This window comes from Hermetia illucens, unplaced genomic scaffold, assembly GCF_905115235.1.
Source record: "Hermetia illucens unplaced genomic scaffold, iHerIll2.2.curated.20191125, whole genome shotgun sequence".
Taxonomy (NCBI): domain Eukaryota; kingdom Metazoa; phylum Arthropoda; class Insecta; order Diptera; family Stratiomyidae; genus Hermetia; species Hermetia illucens.
The window spans coordinates 876,676-900,911 of record NW_024037034.1 but is presented as its reverse complement, the minus strand read 5'-3'; the positions used below and the strand labels follow the sequence as shown (position 1 = coordinate 900,911).

Below are 24,236 nucleotides of genomic sequence, written 5' to 3'. Positions count from 1 at the left end.
TTCATTTGTAAAGTCACCCGATACTCTTGGAGGTAGAATTGGATAATTTTTCTAATAGTTAAAGATGAGAATAGATGATCCTTAATTCAGATGTTGGATAAGGGGCGAAGCCTCCTATAGATAGGATAAAGGTGCCCTTCCCCCTCCCTTCCTAGCTAGCACATTTGTAGCTCGATATTTTGGTGGTAGGAAGTACTTTAAGTCAAAAGTAGAAGGTATCGCCTCAAAATTGCAAAGGCAGAAGAACATTTATGGAAAGGCAAAAGCAGAAAAGCAAAATATTTAAAGTGTGTTTACATCATTCTGTATAATGAACACCTTACTATCCCATTTAAACCAAACATTTGGGAGAAAATATAGAAAACTTAATGTAAACATCTAAAATAAGGGAGCAAGATCTTTTCAATTCTTCATTGATTGGGTGTAATTAATTTCATCTTAACAAAATTTTATATCAGTTTCTGGCAGATAGAAATAAACTACGAAATTAGCTCTTCCTTCTGAAATATTAATTATAAGGATACATACATACTTCGAAATTATTGAAGGGCCATTGCCAGCAAATACCACTCAAAAATCAAAATCGTATAATAAAAAGCCAATAATTTCCATATGTCCCCAAACCCATTGCGACATTATTCCACTTTTACCCCATGAATGAAATTGATTCCCATGCGATGACAACAAAACACACTATTAATTCTGAAAATTGCTACTCAAGACCCTCCACTCAAATCGTTTTATTGCAAAAGAAGAAAATAAAGCGGCGAAAAATTTGTCAACAAAAACATGACGTTCAAGTGGCTCAGGGTATAAATTTCAATCGAACAAAAACCTCAACTACTTGAAGCAGAAATAGTCAAGGGTGCAGCACCCTACCTACTTAGGACATTTAAGGATCCTCGTACAGGAAAGGCTGAATGCTATTTTACAACAGGGAAAGGAAGGTTCAACTATTCATTTAATCTCCAATACATCAATCAATTTACAAAACGTTTCAGGTACATTTGAACCATGCAGGACTCCGTTGAATGGAATGGAATATTTCGGGCTGAAAAGCACATTTTAAACAGCATAATTTCTGGTAATGGACACTTAATCAGTTGCAAATCTCTGCCTGCCTAACTAACTACCGCTACACGCATTACTCAAAATAACCTACATTTTCCCTAAGTCCGCAGGATCCCTGTGGTCGATTTTGCTCCGTCACTTTGGTCTATCTGGTCAATACACGAATAACTAATTCCCTTCGGGTTGCTCTGGCTTGATTCCTTATGTCTTACGTTTCTATGTAGTCCTTGGTGGAATTTGCAACTTATCTGAGATAGTGCCACATGGCTGTGGGTTTCCGTGCGTTGTGGATCATATCCTGCCAGTGCTGCTTTCCGGGGCCATGCTCTTGTAGGCCGAGACCGCAACTGCCGATTGCATTGGCTTCACCTCCGGTCGATACAACGTAAATCTGGAAAGTGATTCAAAATTACATTTTTTTTTTGGAAATGCGACTAGTTTACGAGGGCAATCTTTTATCAAATTACGAGTAAATTACCTCAATTCCTGTTGAGTTTACAGCAGATGTAGGTACACTGAAGTTGAATGCCTCATTCCATATGGGATTTGTTGGGTCGTTTGATTTTCCATTGCTGGTTTTCTTCTTCTTGACACGTTTTCCATTTTGGATTAGATAGAGCTGAAAATATACACATTTTGTAGGTTTAAGCTGAATTATCACAATAACTGATAAAGGTAAAATACCGTGATTTACGTTAGTAACCTAATCTTGGTCAAAAGTTATGGATATGAGAAAAATGAGAAAAGTTTGCCAAAGTCAACTGCTGGTTCTATAATAATTCGGAAATTTCCAATTCCCTATCAGAAATTACTTCCTAGGATATAAGAGATGACTTTCATACCGTGTCAGTGTCAATTCGTCATCATATTCCCGTTTGCGCTCTAGATAGTTTGCCGCAACTCACGAAACACTGTTCAAATTTCCTAGAATTGTTGAGAGTATTTTTCTGGGGTGTTTCAATTGGAGTATAAGTGTTTAAGAAACTAGTTTTTCAAAAAAATATTAGGGGCTCGATACCCAAAAATTATAACCGCAAAACGTCTATCTAATATGGGGCCAGCTAGCTCTCGTCACCACGATGCTACAGTGAGATCAATTTTAATCTTACCCAGTTTCTCACGGGGAATGGAGGATATCGCCAGTAGGAGGTTTAAACTGAATACTTCATCCAACTATCAAAATTGCTCTGAAATCCCAGAGAACCCCGTCCAAGATTTATGGAAGAAAGGAGGAATTAAGAGGAGACTCTAGGAAACCTGCTGGTACCAGAAAATCTTGTGCCAAGAATTGTACATTTGATACACAAATAATTTTGAAGGTTAGGAAGAGGTAAAATGACAGTACTTGCATGTAAATATAAACAATGATCAGGTAAAAGAATGAAAGAAGAGCACAACATAGGGATTATAAGTATGATTGAAAGATAGAGTTTTTCATGACAGGAATTAGATCTAGAACAAGTAGGACTTAGATGAATTAACTTCATACCTGGCGTAAGGACAAGCAGGAGGACTCCACGACTCCAGAAGGATGATGCAGCGCCTGAAAGAAGAGAGACACAGAAACAAGGCATAAAGTATTGAATAGATACGTACCTGATCAGCAATGGAAAAAACCACAACGTGCCGGACATCGGAAAATTCCATAGCAGATGATCTGAAATACACCAAAGGATTAAATTTAGTTATTAGCATATTTACTTACGGCAATGTTTATGATGACAGCAGGAATCTCCATTTTACAGATTAGACAGATGATGATTAGACTAGAATTTGAGTAATAGATTAGATAATATAAAACAGAAGAGATCATAAGAGATGTGCTTTCCAATGCACCTTCATATATCAAGGGAAGAATAGATCATGATAAGAAGTTTAAAAATGAAGGAAGATATTAATAGGTACACAATAGAAATAGATTTAAATTCAATTAGTAAGAAAAGTTACAAGAGAATCTAGTTAGAACCATAAGATAAATTCATACAGTAGGAAAGAATCCTCAATCATTAAAAATAGAACAATGATTGAGAGAATAATATCAAAATCTGTGGATAAGACGTTAGGAAAATTAGAATGAATTAGGAAACATAGCTAGAGATAGTAAGCAACGGATAAGATTTAGGTATGTCAGTTATAGTCCGTCTGTTAAACACTCTTGGAGGGAATAAGTGGGAATATAATGTACATCCACAGACCAAATATACATCCCAAACAATGTAGGATGTCTTCAGGCTGCAAAGATATACTGGCCTGCAGCTTGAACTGTGGGACCTGCTGGTGAGCTGAACCACACTCGGGTGGCAACTCAGATTCCCCATGACTGTCTCATTGAGAGATAGGTGTTCGTCACCCAGCTAAAGGGGTGCCTTTTAGGTATTTTCTGGCTAAACCGATGAACACAGGAATGCCAAATTTGGAGAGACCAAGCCCCTCACTGGCTTTGGAGTACAAGGTACATAGGGGAAATCTCAGCCCATAAAGGTGCATTCTCCTTTCATACTACTCTCTCCTATCTCTAATTTTCACATTTTTTCGCCTTGAAGCTAGATGTGGTAGCACATCAAACTTCAGTATTCGTCACCTAGTCATAGATTGCCTGGCTAAACCGACGAATAAAAGGATGCCCATTGCGAACAAACAGGCCCTCACTTACTTTAAGGTATAAAGTACATAGGGAAGTCTCGCCCAATGAGGAGCATTCTCACTTTAATAATTTTTTACCTTTTTACTCTCACCATATTTCAATTTTTCCACACTATCCTGTCTTATCTTTTGTGATCTTGAAGTGAGAGGTCGGAGGACATCGGTCTGCTTCCAAGTAGAATGTAGTTGCGTTCTCCATATTGGATGCTCTCTCTATATCCATATGAGGGGGTAACTGTATTTACATGAGTAGTCTCAGTCACCCAGGGTACGACCACATTTAACAATAGGTATATCTGGTGGAAAATGAAGAACCAGATATAAGGCAATAATAGAGCCCAGTCCACGTCAATATTAAAGATTGCTATAACAGCCTTTACGGCAGATAGAAATAGCAAAAAATGACAGAATGAGCTTGTAGCCAGGACGTAACTGAAATGTGCTTGTAGACGACAAGGACCTGTACTGTGAGTGGGTGGACCTTGTAAGAGAGTGGCAGCAGTTGCGGTTCGTGGATATCTCTTCACGAGTATGTAGTTAATATTTTCACAAAATGGTCATAGGTTGATTGTCGACGGGACAAGACAGCTTGCAATGTAGAATGCAAGTTGTTGACCAACCCAAAAAAAAAGTTGTTCTTACCTGAGTCGCTGGGGGTTGAACGGATAGTGCTCAGCTGATTACGAGGAGAGACCCCTGAAATAGTGCCTCCTTAGGTCAGAAAAAAGCTGATGAGAACAGCACAATCCACACGTTCTACGGCCTTGACTCGTGCCTGCACGTCAGCCTCCTTTTTCACTAGGAAATAGGATAGGTGACCATTTGTCTTATCTAACTCAGTACGAAAATAGCAATATTAGCACATAGGTAAGAGAAGGTATGATATAATAGCTAGGAGAACAGATAATGAAGTAATAAGGATCGTACAAGTCCGCTTAGTCAACAAAAGTCCAAACTTGGAATGTAGAGGTACAGCCTGCATTTGCCCAATGCAAGAGCCCAACACTTACACATCAATAAAAACACCATACACATAAAGAAAGCAACGGTAAAAAACCGGAACATATGAAACTGGAACAAGCAGTATAAAAACAAGGAATGACCGAAGAATGGTCCAATTCATACTGGAAGTTCAAGGTGAACAGTTGATTATGTAAAAAGTGTAGTGGTGAAAAGGTGTTTGGCAATACTCTACTTATCTATGAAAGGCAGTGTTGGACAAATGATGCAACCAATCCAGAAGGAAGTTCTTGCACATAGGAAGGACGTATTGAGGAAAAGATACACCGAGGGAAGCAACAAACCACGAAGCGAAAGATGGAGCGTACACAATTAAAACTGTGTTGACAGAGGACAAGGTACGTGGGCATGTGTGTTTTTTTGGTATCTCAAGTTAGATTAGGAAAACAGGGAAAGATTCAAATTAAGTATAGGAAACGTAGGAATATCTCTCTAAAATAAAATTTTTTCACCTTACTCTACTTTACTTTGATTATCGGGATGTTGAGTCCCCACTCAATTGATCTGCATTATTTCCAAAGTCATAAGTTAGGGGCCCACACATTAGGTTTTTCTCAAAAAAGGGCCATTAGGTCAATCAAAAACACCCCCGGTAGTTGCACAATAAAGCCTACTGATGAGACTCCTTGGACAGAGTCGAAATACGTATATAGGCGTCCACTGAGGTTTTTCCACTATCACAGATGTCGTTTGTTCAAGGGCGAACTGCGGAAGCGGCAAGAAATCGCCAAGAGTAGAACTTAACGTTCAGCGACAACACAAAATCTTAACAATCTTTAGATTAATTAGTCAACTAGTAAAATCACGTTTATGTCAAGGGTCATTCCACACATACTATTGACCACTTAGGATACTTAAGAGAATACATACTTGACCAGCATGAATGAAGAATTTTTCGCTCAGCACAACACAACACAGTTATAATGATGAATTTGTAAGTAACAAGTAACAAAACAAGTGGGTAGTTGTAAACACGAAGAATTCTTTATTGATCACAAAAACAAAAATAAATACCTTCTTTACAGTTCACATAATTATAAGCATTATACATTACTAGATGCATGCCATTGAAGTTGAAGTCCGGTCCACCGTTGTAGTATTTCACCTAAAAGAAATCATTAATAATTACATTAGTAAACATCGCTAATTGTACATTTGATACACAAATAATTTTGAAGGTTAGGAAGAGGTAAAATGACAGTACTTGCATGTAAATATAAACAATGATCAGGTAAAAGAATGAAAGAAGAGCACAACATAGGGATTATAAGTATGATTGAAAGATAGAGTTTTTCATGACAGGAATTAGATCTAGAACAAGTAGGACTTAGATGAATTAACTTCATACCTGGCGTAAGGACAAGCAGGAGGACTCCACGACTCCAGAAGGATGATGCAGCGCCTGAAAGAAGAGAGACACAGAAACAAGGCATAAAGTATTGAATAGATACGTACCTGATCAGCAATGGAAAAAACCACAACGTGCCGGACATCGGAAAATTCCATAGCAGATGATCTGAAATACACCAAAGGATTAAATTTAGTTATTAGCATATTTACTTACGGCAATGTTTATGATGACAGCAGGAATCTCCATTTTACAGATTAGACAGATGATGATTAGACTAGAATTTGAGTAATAGATTAGATAATATAAAACAGAAGAGATCATAAGAGATGTGCTTTCCAATGCACCTTCATATATCAAGGGAAGAATAGATCATGATAAGAAGTTTAAAAATGAAGGAAGATATTAATAGGTACACAATAGAAATAGATTTAAATTCAATTAGTAAGAAAAGTTACAAGAGAATCTAGTTAGAACCATAAGATAAATTCATACAGTAGGAAAGAATCCTCAATCATTAAAAATAGAACAATGATTGAGAGAATAATATCAAAATCTGTGGATAAGACGTTAGGAAAATTAGAATGAATTAGGAAACATAGCTAGAGATAGTAAGCAACGGATAAGATTTAGGTATGTCAGTTATAGTCCGTCTGTTAAACACTCTTGGAGGGAATAAGTGGGGAATATAATGTACATCCACAGACCAAATATACATCCCAAACAATGTAGGATGTCTTCAGGCTGTAAAGATATACTGGCCTGCAGCTTGAACTGTGGGACCTGCTGGTGAGCTGAACCACACTCAGGTGGCAACTCAGATTCCCCCATGACTGTCTCATTGAGAGATAGGTGTTCGTCACCCAGCTAAAGGGGTGCCTTTTAGGTATTCCTCTGCTGAAACCGATGAACACAGGAATGCCAATTTGGAGAGACCAAGCCCCTCACTGGCTTTGGAGTACAAGGTACATAGGGGAAATCTCAGCCCCATAAAGGTGCATTCTCCTTTCATTACTACTCTCTCCTATCTCTAATTTTCACATTTTTTTCGCCTTGAAGCTAGATGTGGTAGCACATCGAACTTCAGTAATTCGTCACCATAGTCATAGATTGCCTGGCTAAACCGACGAATAAAAGGATGCCCTTGCGAAACAAACAGGCCCTCACTTACTTTAAGGTATAAAGTACATAGGGAAGTCTCGCCCAATGAGGAGCATTCTCACTTTACTTTTTTACTTTTTTACTCTCACTGTATTTCATTTTCCACACTATCCTGTCTTATCTTTCTGCGATCTTGAAGTGAGAGGTCGGAGGACATCAGTCTGCTTCCAAGTAGTATGTAGTTGTGGTCTCCATATTGGATGCTCTCTCCATATCATATGAGAGGGGCAACTACGTTTACATGAGTAGTCTCAGTCACCCATGGTTACGACCACACTTAACAATATGTATATCTGGTGGAAAACGAAGAACCACATATAAGGCAAGAATAAAACCCGTTGTCACTCAATATTAAGATTGCTAAAACAGCCTTTTACGGTAGATAGAAATAGCATTAAACGACAGAATGAGCCTGTAGCCAGAACGCAACTGAAATGTGCTTGTAGACGACAAGGACCTGTACTGTGAGTGGGAGGACTTTGTAAGAGAGTGGCAGCAGTGAGGTTCGTGGATATCTCTTCACGAGTATGCAGCTAATAGTTTCACAAATGGTCATAGGTTGATTGTCGACGGGACAAGACAGCCTGCAATGTAGAATGCAAGTTGTTGACCAACCCAAAAAAAAAAAAAAAAAAAAAAAAAAAAAAAAAAAAAAAAAAAAAAAAAAAAAAAAAAAAAAAAGCAACGGTAAAAAACCGGAACATATGAAACTGGAACAAGCAGTATAAAAACAAGGAATGACCGAAGAATGGTCCAATTCATACTGGAAGTTCAAGGTGAACAGTTGATTATGTAAAAAGTGTAGTGGTGAAAAGGTGTTTGGCAATACTCTACTTATCTATGAAAGGCAGTGTTGGACAAATGATGCAACCAATCCAGAAGGAAGTTCTTGCACATAGGAAGGACGTATTGAGGAAAAGATACACCGAGGGAAGCAACAAACCACGAAGCGAAAGATGGAGCGTACACAATTAAAACTGTGTTGACAGAGGACAAGGTACGTGGGCATGTGTGTTTTTTTGGTATCTCAAGTTAGATTAGGAAAACAGGGAAAGATTCAAATTAAGTATAGGAAACGTAGGAATATCTCTCTAAAATAAAATTTTTTCACCTTACTCTACTTTACTTTGATTATCGGGATGTTGAGTCCCCACTCAATTGATCTGCATTATTTCCAAAGTCATAAGTTAGGGGCCCACACATTAGGTTTTTCTCAAAAAAAGGGCCATTAGGTCAATCTAAAAACACCCCCGGTAGTTGCACAATAAAGCCTACTGATGAGACTCCTTGGACAGAGTCGAAATACGTATATAGGCGTCCACTGAGGTTTTTCCACTATCACAGATGTCGTCTACCTCAAGGGCGGAATGCGTAAGCGGCACAAAATCGCCAAGAATGGAACTTAACGTTCAGCGGCATCACAAATCTTAACAATCTTTAGATTAATTAGTTAACTAGTAAATCACTTTTATGTCAAGGGTCATTCCACACAAACTATTGACCACTTAGGATACTGAAGAGAATACAAACTTGACCTGCATGAATGAAGAAGTTTTCGCACAAACGCAATATAGTAATATTAATGATTATTTGCAAGTAATAAGTAACAAGACAAGTGTTTAGTTGTAAACATGAAAATTTCTTTATTGATCGCAAAATATATACCTTTATTACAGTTCACATAATCTGATTTGTTGATTGAGAAATGTATGACATCGTGTTTGAATTTGATCCACCGTTGTAATATTTCACCTAAAAGAAATCAATAATAACTACATTAGTAAACATCGCTATTGAACATTTGATACACAAATTAGTTTGAAAGTTAGGAAGAGGTAAAATGGACAGTACTTGCATGTAAATATAAACAATGATCAGGAAAAGAATGAAAGACGAGCACAACATAGAGATTATGAGTATGATGGAAAGATAGAGTTTTTTGTGACAGGAAATAGGTCTAGAACAAGTAGGACTTAGATGATTAACGTCCATACCTGGCGTAAACACAAGCAGGAGGACTCCGCGACTTCAGAAGGATGATTGCAGCGCCTGAAAAAGGAGAGACACAGCGCAAGGCATAAAGTATTGAATAGATACACACCTGAGCAGCAATGGAAAAACCACAACGTGCTGGAGACATCGGAAAATTCCATAGCAGATGATCTGAAATACACAAAAGGATTAAATTTAGTTATTAGCATATTTACTTACGGCAATGTTTATGATGACAGCAGGGATCTCCATTTCACAAATTAGACAGATGATGATTAGACTAGAATTTGAGTAATAGATAGATAATATAAAACAGAAGAGATCATAGTAGATGTGCTTTCCAATGCACCTTCATATAGTAAGGAAGAATAGATCATGATAAGAAGTTTAAAAATGAAGGAAGATATTAATAGATAACACAATAGAGATAGATTTGAATTCAATTAGCAAGAAAAGTTACAAGAGAATCTAGTTAGAACCATAAGATAAATTCATACAGTAGGAAAGAATCCTCAATCATTAAAAATGGAACAATGATTGAGAGAATAATATCAAAGTCTGTGGATAAGTCTTTAGGAAAATTAAAATGAATTAGGAAACATAGCTAGAGATAGTAAGTAGCAGACAAGACTTAGGTATGTTCAGTTATAGTCCGTCTGTTAATCACTCTTGGAGGGAATAAGTGGGAATATAATGTACATCCACAGACCAAATATACATCCCAAACAATGTAGGATGTCTTCAGGCTGCAAAGATATACTGGCCTGTAGCTTGAACTGTGGGACCTGCTGGTGAGCTGAACCACACTCGGGTGGCAACTCAGATTCCCCATGACTGTCTCATTGAGAGATAGGTGTTCGTCACCCAGCTAAAGGGTGCCTTTTAGGTATCTCTGGCTAAACCGATGAACACAGGAATGCCAAATTTGGAGAGACCAAGCCCCTCACTGGCTTTGGAGTACAAGGTACATAGGGGAAATCTCAGCCCATAAAGGTGCATTCTCCTTTCATACTACTCTCTCCTATCTCTAATTTTTCACATTTTTTTCGCCTTGAAGCTAGATGTGGTAGCACATCAAACTTCAGTATTCGTCACCTAGTCATAGATTGCCTGGCTAAACCGACGAATAAAAGGATGCCCATTGCGAACAAAACAGGCCCTCACTTACTTTAAGGTATAAAGTACATAGGGAAGTCTCGCCCAATGAGGAGCATTCTCACTTTACTTTTTTAACTTTTTTACTCTCACTGTATTTCATTTTTCCACACTATCCTGTCTTATCTTTCTGCGATCTTGAAGTGAGAGGTCGGAGGACATCAGTCTGCTTCCAAGTAGTATGTAGTTGTGGGTCTCCAGATTGGATGCTCTCTCTATATCCATATGAGAGGAGCAACTGCGTTTACATGAGTAGTCTCAGTCACCCATGGTTATGACCACACTTAACAATATGTATATCTGGTGGAAAACGAAGAACCAGATATAGGCAAGAATAAAACCCGTTTTCCGCTTCAATATTAAAGATTGCTATAACAGCTTTACGGCAGATAGAAATAGCAACAAACGACAGAATGAGCCTGTAGCCAGAACGTAACTGAAATGTGCTTGTAGACGACAAGGACCTGTACTGTGAGTGGGAGGACTTGTAAGAGAGTGGCAGCAGTTGCGGTTCGTGGATATCTCTTCACGAGATATGTAGTTAATATTTGCACAAAATGGTCATAGGTTGATTGTCGTACGGGACAAGACAGCTTGCAATGTAGAATGCAAGTTGTTGACCAACCCAAAAAAAAGTTGATCTTACCTGAGTCGCTGGGGGTTGAACGGATAGTGCTCAGCTGATTACGAGGAGAGACCCCTGAAATAGTGCCTCCTTAGGTCAGAAAAAAGCTGATGAGAACAGCACAATCCACACGTTCTACGGCCTTGACTCGTGCCTGCACGTCAGCCTCCTATTTCACTAGGAAATAGGATAGGTGACCATTGTCTTATCTAACTCAGTAAGAAAATAGCAATATTAGCACATAGGTAAGAGAAGGTATGATATAATAGCTAGTAGAACAGATTAATGAAGGTAATAAGGATCGTACAAGTCCGCTAGTCAACAAAAGTCCAAACTTAGAATGTAGAGGTACAGCCTGCATTTGCCCAATGCAATAGCCCACCACTTACACATCAATAAAACACCTACACATAAGAAAGCAACGGTAAAAAACCGGAACATATGAAACTGGAACAAGCAGTATAAAAACAAGGAATGGCCGAAGAATGGTCCAATTCATACTGGAAGTTCAAGAGGAACAGTTGTTATGTAAAAGTGTAGTGGTAAAGTGATATACAAGGTGCTTGGCAATACTCTACTTATCTATGGAAGGCAGCGTTGGACCAATGATGCAACCAATCCAGAGGAAGGTTCTCGCACATAGGAAGGACGTATTGAGGAAAAGATACACCGAGGGAAGCAACAAACCACGAAGCGAAAGATGAAGCGTACACAATTAAAAACTGAGTTGACAGAGGACAAGGTACGTGGGCATGGTTTTTTGGTATCTCAAGTTAGATTAGGAAAACAGGGAAAGATTCAAATTAAGTATAGGAAACGTAGGAATATCTCTCTAAAATGAAGTTTTCACGTTACTCTACTTACTTTGATTATCGGGACGTTGAGTCCCCACTCAATTGATCTGCATTATTTCCAAATTCACAAGTTAGGGGCCCACACATTAGGTTTTTTCTCAATAAAAGGGCCATTAGGTCAATCTAAAACACCCCCGGTAGTTGCACAATAAAGCCTACTGATGAGACTCCTTGGACAGAGTCGAAATACGTATATAGGCGTCCACTGAGGTTTTTCCACTATCACAGATGTCGTCTACTCAAGGGCGGAATGCGTAAGCGGCACAAAATCGCCAAGAATGGAACTTAACGTTCAGCGGCATCACAAATCTTAACAATCTTTAGATTAATTAGTTAACTAGTAATCACTTTTATGTCAAGGGTCATTCCACACAAACTATTGACCACTTAGGATACTGAAGAGAATACAAACTTGACCTGCATGAATGAAGAAGTTTTCGCACAACGCAATATAGTAATATAATGATTAATTTGCAAGTAATAAGTAACAAGACAAGTGTTTAGTTGTAAACATGAAAATTTCTTTATTGATCGCAAAATATATACCTTTATTACAGTTCACATAATCTGATTTGTTGATTGAGAAATGTATGACATCGTGTTTGAATTTGATCCACCGTTGTAATATTTCACCTAAAAGAAATCAATAATAACTACATTAGTAAACATCGCTAATTGAACATTTGATACACAAATTAGTTTGAAAGTTAGGAAGAGGTAAAATGACAGTACTTGCATGTAAATATAAACAATGATCAGGAAAAGAATGAAAGACGAGCACAACATAGAGATTATGAGTATGATGGAAAGATAGAGTTTTTTGTGACAGGAAATAGGTCTAGAACAAGTAGGACTTAGATGAATTAACGTCATACCTGGCGTAAACACAAGCAGGAGGACTCCGCGACTTCAGAAGGATGATGCAGCGCCTGAAAAAGGAGAGACACAGCGACAAGGCATAAAGTATTGAATAGATACACACCTGAGCAGCAATGGAAAAAACCACAACGTGCTGGACATCGGAAAATTCCATAGCAGATGATCTGAAATACACAAAAGGATTAAATTTAGTTATTAGCATATTTACTTACGGCAATGTTTATGATGACAGCAGGGATCTCCATTTCACAAATTAGACAGATGATGATTAGACTAGAATTTGAGTAATAGATTAGATAATATAAAACAGAAGAGATCATAGTAGATGTGCTTTCCAATGCACCTTCATATAGTAAGGGAAGAATAGATCATGATAAGAAGTTTAAAAATGAAGGAAGATATTAATAGTAACACAATAGAGATAGATTTGAATTCAATTAGCAAGAAAAGTTACAAGAGAATCTAGTTAGAACCATAAGATAAATTCATACAGTAGGAAAGAATCCTCAATCATTAAAAATGGAACAATGATTGAGAGAATAATATCAAAGTCTGTGGATAAGTCTTTAGGAAAATTAAAAATGAATTAGGAAACATAGCTAGAGATAGTAAGTAGCAGACAAGACTTAGGTATGTCAGTTATAGTCCGTCTGTTAATCACTCTTGGAGGGAATAAGTGGGAATATAATGTACATCCACAGACCAAATATACATCCCAAACAATGTAGGATGTCTTCAGGCTGCAAAGATATACTGGCCTGTAGCTTGAACTGTGGGACCTGCTGGTGAGCTGAACCACACTCGGGTGGCAACTCAGATTCCCCATGACTGTCTCATTGAGAGATAGGTGTTCGTCACCCAGCTAAAGGGGTGCCTTTTAGGTATCTCTGGCTAAACCGATGAACACAGGAATGCCAAATTTGGAGAGACCAAGCCCCTCACTGGCTTTGGAGTACAAGGTACATAGGGGAAATCTCAGCCCATAAAGGTGCATTCTCCTTTCATACTACTCTCTCCTATCTCTAATTTTTCACATTTTTTCGCCTTGAAGCTAGATGTGGTAGCACATCAAACTTCAGTATTCGTCACCTAGTCATAGATTGCCTGGCTAAACCGACGAATAAAAGGATGCCCATTGCGAAAAAACAGGCCCTCACTTACTTTAAGGTATAAAGTACATAGGGAAGTCTCGCCCAATGAGGAGCATTCTCACTTTACTTTTTTACTTTTTTACTCTCACTGTATTTCATTTTTCCACACTATCCTGTCTTATCTTTCTGCGATCTTGAAGTGAGAGGTCGGAGGACATCAGTCTGCTTCCAAGTAGTATGTAGTTGTGGTCTCCAGATTGGATGCTCTCTCTATATCCATATGAGAGGAGCAACTGCGTTTACATGAGTAGTCTCAGTCACCCATGGTTATGACCACACTTAACAATATGTATATCTGGTGGAAAACGAAGAACCAGATATAAGGCAAGAATAAAACCCGTTTTCCGCTTCAATATTAAAGATTGCTATAACAGCTTTTACGGCAGATAGAAATAGCAACAAACGACAGAATGAGCCTGTAGCCAGAACGTAACTGAAATGTGCTTGTAGACGACAAGGACCTGTACTGTGAGTGGGAGGACTTTGTAAGAGAGTGGCAGCAGTTGCGGTTCGTGGATATCTCTTCACGAGAATGTAGTTAATATTTGCACAAAATGGTCATAGGTTGATTGTCGTCGGGACAAGACAGCTTGCAATGTAGAATGCAAGTTGTTGACCAACCCAAAAAAAGTTGATCTTACCTGAGTCGCTGGGGGTTGAACGGATAGTGCTCAGCTGATTACGAGGAGAGACCCCTGAAATAGTGCCTCCTTAGGTCAGAAAAAAGCTGATGAGAACAGCACAATCCACACGTTCTACGGCCTTGACTCGTGCCTGCACGTCAGCCTCCTATTTCACTAGGAAATAGGATAGGTGACCATTTGTCTTATCTAACTCAGTAAGAAAATAGCAATATTAGCACATAGGTAAGAGAAGGTATGATATAATAGCGAGTAGAACAGATTATGAAGGTAATAAGGATCGTACAAGTCCGCTAAGTCAACAAAAGTCCAAACTTAGAATGTAGAAGTACAGCCTGCATTTACCCAATGCAATAGCCCACCACTTACACATCAATAAAACACCATACACATAAAGAAAGCAACGGTAAAAAACCGGAACATATGAAACTGGAACAAGCAGTATAAAAACAAGGAATGGCCGAAGAATGGTCCAATTCATACTGGAAGTTCAAGAGGAACAGTTGTTTATGTAAAAAGTGTAGTGGTAAAAGTGATATACAAGGTGCTTGGCAATACTCTACTCATCTATGGAAGGCAGCGTTGGACCAATGATGCAACCAATCCAGGAGGAAGGTCTCGCACATAGGAAGGACGTATTGAGGAAAGGATACACCGAGGGAAGAAACAATCCACGAAGCGAAAGATGAAGCATACACAACTAACAACTGAGTTGACAGAGGACAAGGTACGTGGGCATGGTTTTTTCGGTATCTCAAGTTAGATTAGGAAAACAGGGAAAGATTCAAATTAAGTATAGGAAACGTAGGAATATCTCTCTAAAATTAAGTTTTCACGTTACTCTACTTCACTTTGATTATCGGGACGTTGAGTCCCCACTCAATTGATCTGCATTATTTCCAAATTCACAAGTTAGGGGCCCACACATTAGGTTTTTTCTCAATAAAAGGGCCATTAGGTCAATCTAAAACACCCCCGGTAGTTGCACAATAAAGCCTACTGATGAGACTCCTTGGACAGAGTCGAAATACGTATATAGGCGTCCACTGAGGTTTTTCCACTATCACAGATGTCGTCTACTCAAGGGCGGAATGCGTAAGCGGCACAAAATCGCCAAGAATGGAACTTAACGTTCAGCGGCATCACAAATCTTAACAATCTTTAGATTAATTAGTTAACTAGTAAATCACTTTTATGTCAAGGGTCATTCCACACAAACTATTGACCACTTAGGATACTGAAGAGAATACAAACTTGACCTGCATGAATGAAGAAGTTTTCGCACAACGCAATATAGTAATATAATGATTAATTTGCAAGTAATAAGTAACAAGACAAGTGTTTAGTTGTAAACATGAAAATTTCTTTATTGATCGCAAAATATATACCTTTATTACAGTTCACATAATCTGATTTGTTGATTGAGAAATGTATGACATCGTGTTTGAATTTGATCCACCGTTGTAATATTTCACCTAAAAGAAATCAATAATAACTACATTAGTAAACATCGCTAATTGAACATTTGATACACAAATTAGTTTGAAAGTTAGGAAGAGGTAAAATGACAGTACTTGCATGTAAATATAAACAATGATCAGGAAAAGAATGAAAGACGAGCACAACATAGAGATTATGAGTATGATGGAAAGATAGAGTTTTTTGTGACAGGAAATAGGTCTAGAACAAGTAGGACTTAGATGAATTAACGTCATACCTGGCGTAAACACAAGCAGGAGGACTCCGCGACTTCAGAAGGATGATGCAGCGCCTGAAAAAGGAGAGACACAGCGACAAGGCATAAAGTATTGAATAGATACACACCTGAGCAGCAATGGAAAAAACCACAACGTGCTGGACATCGGAAAATTCCATAGCAGATGATCTGAAATACACAAAAGGATTAAATTTAGTTATTAGCATATTTACTTACGGCAATGTTTATGATGACAGCAGGGATCTCCATTTCACAAATTAGACAGATGATGATTAGACTAGAATTTGAGTAATAGATTAGATAATATAAAACAGAAGAGATCATAGTAGATGTGCTTTCCAATGCACCTTCATATAGTAAGGGAAGAATAGATCATGATAAGAAGTTTAAAAATGAAGGAAGATATTAATAGTAACACAATAGAGATAGATTTGAATTCAATTAGCAAGAAAAGTTACAAGAGAATCTAGTTAGAACCATAAGATAAATTCATACAGTAGGAAAGAATCCTCAATCATTAAAAATGGAACAATGATTGAGAGAATAATATCAAAGTCTGTGGATAAGTCTTTAGGAAAATTAAAAATGAATTAGGAAACATAGCTAGAGATAGTAAGTAGCAGACAAGACTTAGGTATGTCAGTTATAGTCCGTCTGTTAATCACTCTTGGAGGGAATAAGTGGGAATATAATGTACATCCACAGACCAAATATACATCCCAAACAATGTAGGATGTCTTCAGGCTGCAAAGATATACTGGCCTGTAGCTTGAACTGTGGGACCTGCTGGTGAGCTGAACCACACTCGGGTGGCAACTCAGATTCCCCATGACTGTCTCATTGAGAGATAGGTGTTCGTCACCCAGCTAAAGGGGTGCCTTTTAGGTATCTCTGGCTAAACCGATGAACACAGGAATGCCAAATTTGGAGAGACCAAGCCCCTCACTGGCTTTGGAGTACAAGGTACATAGGGGAAATCTCAGCCCATAAAGGTGCATTCTCCTTTCATACTACTCTCTCCTATCTCTAATTTTCACATTTTTTCGCCTTGAAGCTAGATGTGGTAGCACATCAAACTTCAGTATTCGTCACCTAGTCATAGATTGCCTGGCTAAACCGACGAATAAAAGGATGCCCATTGCGAAAAAACAGGCCCTCACTTACTTTAAGGTATAAAGTACATAGGGAAGTCTCGCCCAATGAGGAGCATTCTCACTTTACTTTTTTACTTTTTTACTCTCACTGTATTTCATTTTTCCACACTATCCTGTCTTATCTTTCTGCGATCTTGAAGTGAGAGGTCGGAGGACATCAGTCTGCTTCCAAGTAGTATGTAGTTGTGGTCTCCAGATTGGATGCTCTCTCTATATCCATATGAGAGGAGCAACTGCGTTTACATGAGTAGTCTCAGTCACCCATGGTTATGACCACACTTAACAATATGTATATCTGGTGGAAAACGAAGAACCAGATATAAGGCAAGAATAAAACCCGTTTTCGCTTCAATATTAAAGATTGCTATAACAGCTTTTACGGCAGATAGAAATAGCAACAAACGACAGAATGAGCCTGTAGCCAGAACGTAACTGAAATGTGCTTGTAGACGACAAGGACCTGTACTGTGAGTGGGAGGACTTTGTAAGAGAGTGGCAGCAGTTGCGGTTCGTGGACATCTCTTCACGAGAATGTAGTTAATATTTGCACAAAATGGTCATAGGTTGATTGTCGATCGGGACAAGACAGCTTGCAATGTAGAATGCAAGTTGTTGACCAACCCAAAAAAAGTTGATTCTTACCTGAGTCGCTGGGGGTTGAACGGATAGTGCTCAGCTGATTACGAGGAGAGACCCCTGAAATAGTGCCTCCTTAGGTCAGAAAAAAGCTGATGAGAACAGCACAATCCACACGTTCTACGGCCTTGACTCGTGCCTGCACGTCAGCCTCCTATTTCACTAGGAAATAGGATAGGTGACCATTTGTCTTATCTAACTCAGTAAGAAAATAGCAATATTAGCACATAGGTAAGAGAAGGTATGATATAATAGCTAGTAGAACAGATAATGAAGGTAATAAGGATCGTACAAGTCCGCTAAGTCAACAAAAGTCCAAACTTAGTAATGTAGAAGGTACAGCCTGCATTTGCCCAATGCAATAGCCCACCACTTACACATCAATAAAACACCATACACATAAAGAAAGCAACGGTAAAAAACCGGAACATATGAAACTGGAACAAGCAGTATAAAAACAAGGAATGGCCGAAGAATGGTCCAATTCATACTGGAAGTTCAAGAGGAACAGTTGTTTATGTAAAAAGTGTAGTGGTAAAAAGTGATATACAAGGTGCTTGGCAATACTCTACTCATCTATGGAAGGCAGCGTTGGACCAATGATGCAACCAATCCAGGAGGAAGGTCTCGCACATAGGAAGGACGTATTGAGGAAAGGATACACCGAGGGAAGAAACAAATCCACGAAGCGAAAGATGAAGCATACACAACTAACAACTGAGTTGACAGAGGACAAGGTACGTGGGCATGGTTTTTTCGGTATCTCAAGTTAGATTAGGAAAACAGGGAAAGATTCAAATTAAGTATAGGAAACGTAGGAATATCTCTCTAAAATTAAGTTTTCACGTTACTCTACTTCACTTTGATTATCGGGACGTTGAGTCCCCACTCAATTGATCTGCATTATTTCCAAATTCACAAGTTAGGGGCCCACACATTAGGTTTTTTCTCAATAAAAGGGCCATTAGGTCAATCTAAAACACCCCCGGTAGTTGCACAATAAAGCCTACTGATGAGACTCCTTGGACAGAGTCGAAATACGTATATAGGCGTCCACTGAGGTTTTTCCACTATCACAGATGTCGTCTACTCAAGGGCGGAATGCGTAAGCGGCACAAAATCGCCAAGAATGGAACTTAACGTTCAGCGGCATCACAAATCTTAACAATCTTTAGATTAATTAGTTAACTAGTAAATCACTTTTATGTCAAGGGTCATTCCACACAAACTATTGACCACTTAGGATACTGAAGAGAATACAAACTTGACCTGCATGAATGAAGAAGTTTTCGCACAACGCAATATAGTAATATAATGATTAATTTGCAAGTAATAAGTAACAAGACAAGTGTTTAGTTGTAAACATGAAAATTTCTTTATTGATCGCAAAATATATACCTTTATTACAGTTCACATAATCTGATAGTATACATTACTAGATGCATGCCATTGGAGTTGAAGTCCGGTCCACCGTTGTAATATTTCACCTATAAGAAATCATTAATAATTACATTAGTAAACATCGCCAATTGAACATTTGATACACAAATAATTTTGAAGGTTAGGAAGAGGTAAAATGACAGTACTTGCATGTAAATACAAACAATGATCAGGTAAAAGAATGAAAGAAGAGCACAACATAGGGATTATAAGTATGATTGAAAAATAGAGTTTTTCGTGACAGGAATTAGATCTAGAACAAGGTAGGACTTAGATGAATTAACTTCATACCTGGCGTAAGGACAAGCAGGAGGACTCCACGACTCCAGAAGGATGATGCAGCGCCTGAAAGAAGAGAGACACAGAAACAAGGCATAAAGTATTGAATAGATACGTACATGATCAGCAATGGAAAAAACCACAACGTGCCGGACATCGGAAAATTCCATAGCAGATGATCTGAAATACACCAAAGGATTAAATTTAGTTATTAGCATATTTACTTACGGCAATGTTTATGATGACAGCAGGGATCTCCATTTCACAAATTAGACAGATGATGATTAGACTAGAATTTGAGTAATAGATTAGATAATATAAAACAGAAGAGATCATAGTAGATGTGCTTTCCAATGCACCTTCATATAGTAAGGGAAGAATAGATCATGATAAGAAGTTTAAAAATGAAGGAAGATATTAATAGTAACACAATAGAGATAGATTTGAATTCAATTAGTAAGAAAAGTTACAAGAGAATCTAGTTAGAACCATAAGATAAATTCATACAGTAGGAAAGAATCCTCAATCATTAAAAATAGGAACAATGATTGAGAGAATAATATCAAAGTCTGTGGATAAGACTTTAGGAAAATTAAAAATGAATTAGGAAACATAGCTAGAGATAGTAAGTAGCAGACAAGACTTAGGTATGTCAGTTATAGTCCGTCTGTTAAATCACTCTTGGAGGGAATAAGTGGGAATATAATGTACATCCACAGACCAAATATACATCCCAAACAATGTAGGATGTCTTCAGGCTGCAAAGATATACTGGCCTGCAGCTTGAACTGTGGGACCTGCTGGTGAGCTGAACCACACTCGGGTGGCAACTCAGATTCCCCATGACTGTCTCATTGAGAGATAGGTGTTCGTCACCCAGCTAAAGGGGTGCCTTTTAGGTATTTCTGGCTAAACCGATGAACACAGGAATGCCAAATTTGGAGAGACCAAGCCCCTCACTGGCTTTGGAGTACAAGGTACATAGGGGAAATCTCAGCCCATAAAGGTGCATTCTCCTTTCATACTACTCTCTCCTATCTCTAATTTTCACATTTTTTCGCCTTGAAGCTAGATGTGGTAGCACATCAAACTTCAGTATTCGTCACCTAGTCATAGATTGCCTGGCTAAACCGACGAATAAAAGGATGCCCATTGCGAACAAACAGGCCCTCACTTACTTTAAGGTATAAAGTACATAGGGAAGTCTCGCCCAATGAGGAGCATTCTCACTTTAATTAATTTTTTACCTTGTTACTCTCACTATATTTCAATTTTTCCACACTATCCTGTCTTATCTTTTGTGATCTTGAAGTGAGAGGTCAGGGGACATCGGTCTGCTTCCAAGTAGAATGTAGTTGCGTTCTCCATATTGGATGCTCTCTCTATATCCATATGAGAGGGGTAACTGTATTTACATGAGTAGTCTCAGTCACCCAAGGTACGACCACATTTAACAATATGTATATCTGGTGGAAAATGAAGAACCAGATATAAGGCAATAATAGAGCCCAGTCCACTTCAATATTAAAGATTGCTATAACAGCCTTTACGGCAGATAGAAATAGCAAAAAATGACAGAATGAGCTTGTAGCCAGGACGTAACTGAAATGTGCTTGTAGACGACAAGGACCTGTACTGTGAGTGGGTGGACCTTGTAAGAGAGTGGCAGCAGTTGCGGTTCGTGGATATCTCTTCACGAGTATGTAGTTAATATTTTCACAAAATGGTCATAGGTTGATTGTCGTACGGGACAAGACAGCTTGCAATGTAGAATGCAAGTTGTTGACCAACCCAAAAAAAGTTGATTCTTACCTGAGTCGCTGGGGGTTGAACGGATAGTGCTCAGCTGATTACGAGGAGAGACCCCTGAAATAGTGCCTCCTTAGGTCAGAAAAAAGCTGATGAGAACAGCACAATCCACACGTTCTACGGCCTTGACTCGTGCCTGCACGTCAGCCTCCTATTTCACTAGGAAATAGGATAGGTGACCATTTGTCTTATCTAACTCAGTAAGAAAATAGCAATATTAGCACATAGGTAAGAGAAGGTATGATATAATAGCTAGGAGAACAGATTAATGAAGGTAATAAGGATCGTACAAGTCCGCTTAGTCAACAAAAGTCCAAACTTAGTAATGTAGAGGTACAGCCTGCATTTGCCCAATGCAAGAGCCCAACACTTACACATCAATAAAACACCATACACATAAAGAAAGCAACGGTAAAAAACCGGAACATATGAAACTGGAACAAGCAGTATAAAAACAAGGAATGACCGAAGAATGGTCCAATTCATACTGGAAGTTCAAGGTGAACAGTTGATTATGTAAAAAGTGTAGTGGTGACAAGGTGCTTGGCAATACTCTACTTATCTATAAAAGGCAGCGTTGGACAAATGATGCAACCAATCCAGAAGGAAGTTCTTGCACATAGGAAGGACGTATTGAGGAAAAGATACACCGAGGGAAGCAACAAACCACGAAGCGAAAGATGGAGCGTACACAATTAAAACTGTGTTGACAGAGGACAAGGTACGTGGGCATGGTTTTCTTTGGTATCTCAAGTTAGATTAGGAAAACAGGGAAAGATTCAAATTAAGTATAGGAAACGTAGGAATATCTCTCTAAAATGAAGTTTTTCACCTTACTCTACTTTACTTTGATTATCGGGACGTTGAGTCCCCACTCAATTGATCTGCATTATTTCCAAAGTCATAAGTTAGGGGCCCACACATTAGGTTTTCTCAAAAAAAGGGCCATTAGGTCAATCAAAAACACCCCCGGTAGTTGCACAATAAAGCCTACTGATGAGACTCCTTGGACAGAGTCGAAATACGTATATAGGCGTCCACTGAGGTTTTCCACTATCACAGATGTCGTTTGTTCAAGGGCGAACTGCGGAAGCGGCAAGAAATCGCCAAGAGTAGAACTTAACGTTCAGCGACAACACAAAATCTTAACAATCTTTAGATTAATTAGTCAACTAGTAAAATCACTTTTATGTCAAGGGTCATTCCACACATACTATTGACCACTTAGGATACTTAAGAGAATACAAACTTGACCAGCATGAATGAAGAATTTTTCGCTCAGCACAACACAACACAGTTATAATGATGAATTTGTAAGTAACAAGTAACAAAACAAGTGGGTAGTTGTAACACGAAGAATTCTTTATTGATCACAAAAACAAAAATAAATACCTTCTTTACAGTTCACATAATTATAAGCAGTTGATTGAGAAATGTATGACATCGTGTTTGAATTTGATCCACCGTTGTAATATTTCACCTAAAGAAATCAATAATAACTACATTAGTAAACATCGCTAATTGAACATTTGATACACAAATTAGTTTGAAAGTTAGGAAGAGGTAAAATGACAGTACTTGCATGTAAATATAAACAATGATCAGGAAAAGAATGAAAGACGAGCACAACATAGAGATTATGAGTATGATGGAAAGATAGAGTTTTTTGTGACAGGAATAGGTCTAGAACAAGTAGGACTTAGATGAATTAACGTCATACCTGGCGTAAGACACAAGCAGGAGGACTCCGCGACTTCAGAAGGATGATGCAGCGCCTGAAAAAGGAGAGACACAGCGACAAGGCATAAAGTATTGAATAGATACTACACCTGAGCAGCAATGGAAAAAACCACAACGTGCTGGACATCGGAAAATTCCATAGCAGATGATCTGAAATACACAAAAGGATTAAATTTAGTTATTTGCATATTTACTTACGGCAATGTTTATGATGACAGCAGGGATCTCCATTTACAGATTAGACAGATGATGATTAGACTAGAATTTGAGTAATAGATTAGATAATATAAAACAGAAGAGATCATAACAGATGTGCTTTCCAATGCACCTTCATATATTAAGGGAAGAATAGATCATGATAAGAAGTTTAAAAATGAAGGAAGATATTAATAGGTACACAATAGAAATAGATTTAAATTCAATTAGTAAGAAAAGTTACAAGAGAATCTAGTTAGAACCATAAGATAAATTCATACAGTAGGAAAGAATCCTCAATCATTAAAAATAGAACAATGATTGAGAGAATAATATCAAAATCTGTGGATAAGACGTTAGGAAAATTAAAATGAATTAGGAAACATAGCTAGAGATAGTAAGCAACAGATAAGATTTAGGTATGTCAGTTATAGTCCGTCTGTTAAACACTCTTGGAGGGAATAAGTGGGAATATAATGTACATCCACAGACCAAATATACATCCCAAACAATGTAGGATGTCTTCAGGCTGCAAAGATATACTGGCCTGCAGCTTGAACTGTGGGACCTGCTGGTGAGCTGAACCACACTCGGGTGGCAACTCAGATTCCCCATGACTGTCTCATTGAGAGATAGGTGTTCGTCACCCAGCTAAAGGGGTGCCTTTTAGGTATTTCTGGCTAAACCGATGAACACAGGAATGCCAAATTTGGAGAGACCAAGCCC

General features: G+C 38.3%; 2 long non-coding RNA genes across 7 annotated transcripts; both read right to left on the bottom strand.

Moving 5' to 3' along the window:
• Positions 1-12: 12 nt before the first annotated feature.
• LOC119661077 lies at positions 13-9,284 on the bottom strand. 5 transcript variants are annotated; one of them, XR_005250521.1, is made up of 6 exons: positions 9,238-9,284; positions 8,909-8,995; positions 6,083-6,359; positions 2,561-5,839; positions 1,550-1,690; positions 13-1,462 (listed from the first exon to the last, which is right to left on the bottom strand). It is a non-coding gene; the product is annotated as an uncharacterized LOC119661077 (long non-coding RNA). The 5 variants fall into 5 exon arrangements; XR_005250523.1 differs by lacking the exons at positions 8,909-8,995; positions 9,238-9,284 and having other exon boundaries at positions 13-1,051; positions 1,163-1,462; positions 6,083-6,760; XR_005250522.1 differs by lacking the exons at positions 8,909-8,995; positions 9,238-9,284 and having other exon boundaries at positions 2,561-2,837; positions 5,605-5,839; positions 6,083-6,757.
• A 102-nt stretch (positions 9,285-9,386) lies between these two features.
• On the bottom strand, positions 9,387-16,656 carry LOC119661060. 2 transcript variants are annotated; one of them, XR_005250516.1, is made up of 5 exons: positions 16,258-16,656; positions 15,929-16,015; positions 12,745-13,021; positions 12,416-12,502; positions 9,387-9,515 (listed from the first exon to the last, which is right to left on the bottom strand). It is a non-coding gene; the product is annotated as an uncharacterized LOC119661060 (long non-coding RNA). The 2 variants fall into 2 exon arrangements; XR_005250515.1 differs by lacking the exon at positions 9,387-9,515 and having other exon boundaries at positions 12,369-12,502; positions 16,258-16,650.
• Positions 16,657-24,236: the final 7,580 nt, after the last annotated feature.